General features: G+C 32.6%; 1 long non-coding RNA gene across 1 annotated transcript; it reads left to right on the top strand.

The window, feature by feature from the left end:
- Positions 1 to 1,968: 1,968 nt before the first annotated feature.
- Positions 1,969 to 2,859, top strand: LOC133184674 (uncharacterized). Its single transcript, XR_009720840.1, has 3 exons — positions 1,969 to 2,115; positions 2,440 to 2,604; positions 2,810 to 2,859. It is a non-coding gene; the product is annotated as an uncharacterized LOC133184674 (long non-coding RNA).
- The last annotated feature ends 1,922 nt before the right edge of the window (positions 2,860 to 4,781 follow it).

The raw sequence follows: 4,781 nt of genomic DNA, 5'->3' as shown, positions 1-4,781 counted from the left end.
TCAAGTCCGAAAGGGATTTTTTAAAACCAGATAATTAACCTCCTTTCAGATGAACCACACGATCATGTAAAATGCACCAGTGATAGGAGCTGCAGTGGTATACACTGTGGGCACGACCATCATGCGCCTAAAGTCTGTCACAGTGGGAAATGTGTCTGTATGTCCGGTAAGATTTGTTTTGTATCTCCATCTGTAAACTTATTTTGATATTCGCACGTTACATATTATTTAATTAATGTTTTAAACATCTTTTAGCTATATAAGTAATAACTCTAGCTCACTGATTTTTGCATAATCCGCTTTAATACAGTTTAAATGAAGTCGTAACAGTTGTTCGTTTGAGATTTAAAAAAAGTTTCGAATGTCGTTTTTTATTTTGGTCATTTCTGCAATTATCTGGGATGATTTTTAAATGAGAAGAAAACTTTTCTGACTTTTCCAGATTCGTAAAATTTAAAACTCTTTCATGACATCTTTTATAATTTTGATTTACCAATGTTAATCTTTTTTATTAAACTAAATTATATAATGTTCAATTCAGACGTGGAATATCCTCATTCGGCATGTCACGCAAGATACCGACGCCGTGGGCATCATCATGAAACGTGTGCTAATGATATGTGTTCTTCTCCGTACTCTGTAGAATGCTTGCAATCCGTTTGTTCATGTACACGTGAGTTAATTTGATTTTTTATATATCAAATTTTATCAATCGGTGGCAAGGTTGCCAGATGGCACAGGGTGTTCCAGAGGGTATTTCCAGGATTGGTCGTTCTATAATTCTTTTTCTTGAAAATTATTATAAAAATTAACTGTGAGGATTTCAAGATCAATAGTTGATTTAAAAATAGAACTATAATTAGACCAAAAGATTAGATGACCTCAGTTTATCCCTGTTGGTTTTATAATCGCTTAAAGAGAAGGTCACTATTTTTGAAAATTTGAAGAATTTAACGATATAATATTATATGTTTTTCTTTGGAATTACACATGTACTCTCTGAAAATTTTCAGATATAATATTAGTAATTATAATAGATTTACATTTAATTGGGCAGGTAAAGCTACCTCATGTCATTCAGACCATGACTGTAGAACAGAACACTGCCCATCAGATCAGACACCGTTGTGTTATAGCTCAAGCTGTTATTGTGTTGGTGAGTGTTTTTTTTTTTTTTTTTTTTTTTTTTTTTTTTTTAAAGGTCTTAATTGAATATTGATGTGAAAAAAAAAATAAATATAGAAAATGAGAATGCACTATTCAATACATTTTCATAACAAAATAGTTCCAAAAGTGAAACAACTAATCCTAACAAATATTGTATTAATTTTTCTTTCAACTTTTTTATAAAAAAAAAATTCTGTAAGTTTGAATTCATAAAAGAAATGGATATTGATCTCCTCTCTTTTTCTAAGTGTTTTAAAAGGAAAATTAGCATTCGCTAAATGAATACTTATAGATCAAATTCATTATAATGAGTCGATTATATTTTAGATACAACAACTGCAATGCCGACAACAACAACAACGACGACGACTAAGCCGACAACAACTAAACAGACGACGACGACGACTACACCGGTAACAACTACGACGACATCGCCAACAACAACTGCAGGTATACTTTAATTGACTATTTAAAAATATTATATCAGTAAATACGAGGAAGTAAAGTGACGTTTCAAATTTATAAAATTTATTTGTTTTTAACATCCATTTATTGTTTTTTTTTTACGGTTGTTTATCCGACATCCATTAAAATTTTGTCTAATATTTTGTATTTATTTAAAAGCAATCTATAATATCAGTTCCAACAAATGCTTCAATTTAATATAAATAGAAAAAAAAATCTCCATTAAATTTTTAATCGGAATAAGGATTCTGCAAAATGATTCCGGAAAAGATTTGTTAAGATTCCAGAATTTGCATTTAAAAATGCCAACTGATACTTTTTATTTATCTTCAGTCGATGAACATTTCAGTGAATGGCAAGCTTGGGGACCATGCACTGCTTCATGCCAGGGTTTGAAAATCAGAATTCGAAGCTGTCAAGCTGGTGCTACATGCAATGGAGAGACCACACAAATACAGCCCTGTGGAGCACTTCATTGTCCAGGTATTTAATTTCAGGTATACTCTTATGGTGCTCAACAAAAAGAAAAATGAAAGATTAAAAAGAATCAAAATTAGCAAGAATATGACATCGTTAATTGTAATTTTGAATATGTCCCTTTTATGAAAAAAGTGAAGATATCGAACAGTGAACATTTTCTAAAATCGTGTAAAGATTAATCGTGAACAGGACAAAAATACGGAACCTGGAAACACCGGAAGTGGGATCAGATGCCTAAAAGGAATTCCTAAGTTCCTAAGACTGTTCTTTCTTATATTTTCTAACGTTCATTTCGAGGCTTTCATAGCATTGCTAAATGAACTTTAGTGGATGGTACTTTAACCCCCTGGGGGAATTGGACACCATGTACCGCCACCTGTGGAGGCGGATCCCAGGTGAGATCGCGGACATGTATTGCCCCTCAGTATGGTGGCAAAGACTGTAATGGGCATTTATTTGAAGCAAACATCTGCAATCAGGATGCTTGTCCAAGTAAGTGTTAAAGTGCTTCAATATACAAAATTATCACTATTGAAAACAAAACTTTCCGTTCTCCGTTTGAAAGCAAATTTATGAAATATTTCTACAGATAAAAATGATTACAGTTTGCCAAGGAAGTAAATGACATTTTTCTTAATCTTTACTGATAAAATTTTAAAAGACCAAATTAAAACCTTAATAATCTGTCTTTCTACAGGTACGTAAATTTCATAGAAAGGAGTCTGGTTGAATAGAAGACGACGATATTCCTTTTGTTACTGCATAAATATTTCAAAACTTGAAACGTGGATGGCAAATAAAACAATAAATATTACTCGTACCCGTATCTTAAGAAGTGCACTTGAACTTTGAATATTGAACAGGTGGTTCTTTTCCTCCATTGAAAATTGAGTCCAAAAGTCATGGAATCCATACCTGGGGTCATTTTCAACATCTTTGTAATTTATATTTTTGCCAATTATGACATAAAAGAGGTTGAAAATTAACCATGTAGAATATTGACCCTCAACTACAGTGTTTTGCCCTGTCTTTGATCTAGAAGTTGTTATACATAATTTATATGTACATGAAACTACTAACATATTCATCAGATTCAGAATTTGAATTTCTTCTAGCATAATAATAAGATGAGACTGAAAAGCATCCCAAAAATATACAATATGTAGCTGCTGTTCAGTATACACTTTATATATCTTATTTCACGGTCATCTTCGACAAAAGTTAATAAAGATGAACTATATATTGAACTAGAATGACCATCTAAAGGACCCCTTTATCGCCTCCCCTTTCATGTTTCTGTTACGATATACAGCTCATTGTTAACTGCCGATTAGGATAAAAATGCTTGAGGTTTTTTCCTCCAAAATATCCATTATACAGCTCTATAAACACATGTACATAAGACAATAGAAACGCAAATTGTATGATGAAATATGTGGAGAAAACGAACAGTATTCGAGCTCAAAAGTCCATTAAACATTACAAAATAGGAGCAGAGCAAACACGGACCTCTAAGACATCAGAGGTGGGATCAGGTGCCATGGAGGAGTGAGCATCCCCTGCCAACCGGTCACACCCGCCTTGTGCTCCTTGTCATGATCGGGAAATAACGGGAAAATTCCAACATACTGTTGGAAGACATGGCCTTCAAAGACTACATAGATATTGTGAAAGAGGAACTATGGCATATTATTAACATCAACCTCAGAGTACTTGTTTGTTGAGTCTGACTGTTTTTTTTTTTGTGATTTTAAATCTTTTAAAAATGTGAAGGGGCCGTCAGAGATTTTAAAATCTATAATTGATATGATTTACACAATCATATGAATATGATGCTTAAATTTCTCCTTCATAGCCAATACTAGTAAAAAAAAAAAGACTGCTAAAATTTGAATATGATGTACAGTGAAGCAAAGCACTATGTTTGAAAGAACACTATGTACAACGTTAAACGGTTTACTATTTTGTAGCAATTAATTAGCGATAAATAGTTCGATCGTTTATTTAAATCACACATCACCACAGCAGACTAGACTGTGGTCCAAATTCATTTCAAATCAATAAGTTTACAACATCGAAATTCAAAATGTAAAACTGTAAATAAATAGGGCTTAAAAGCGTTGTTGTAGTTCTACATTATAGAAGTTTTTGTTTTCATTTGCTTTGTTTTCACCTGACTGTTTGAATTTTCCTATGTCATGAGGAATGGACAGGGCGTCCAGAAAATTAGATATAAACGAAATTTGTGGAACATGTTATTGACCCAATTTGGATGAAGTACATGTATTTATAAGTACAAATTTGTCGATAGAGAACCAAAAGAAGTAAGACGAGGTCAATTTACAGTGAAAGATAAAAGTTGTATTCAAATTTTGATCTATATATACATGAAGTCAGAAAGAAAAAAAAAATCTATCATATCTCTGACTTTTTATCCATTCTGGATCTTTATAATATTTATCTGGGCTGCAATAATGCATAAATTAGATATAATTAAGTTGTATGTAAGAGTCTTAAAAATGAGTTCGTTTTGTTTGTTTGTTTGTTTGTATGTTGTTTAACGTCCCTCTCGAGAATTTTCTCTCATATGGAGACGCCACCACTTGCCGATGGAGAGCTGCAAATTTTGTCCTATACTCGACACTTACGGCCATTGAGCAGTGAGGGAT

This window comes from Saccostrea echinata, unplaced genomic scaffold (assembly GCF_033153115.1).
Source record: "Saccostrea echinata isolate AGI-Se365-2 ecotype Australia unplaced genomic scaffold, CSIRO_AGI_Sech_v1 ptg000010l, whole genome shotgun sequence".
NCBI lineage: Eukaryota > Metazoa > Mollusca > Bivalvia > Ostreida > Ostreidae > Saccostrea > Saccostrea echinata.
The sequence above is the reverse complement of the archived record's forward strand: the minus strand, read 5'-3'. Positions and strand labels throughout refer to the sequence as shown.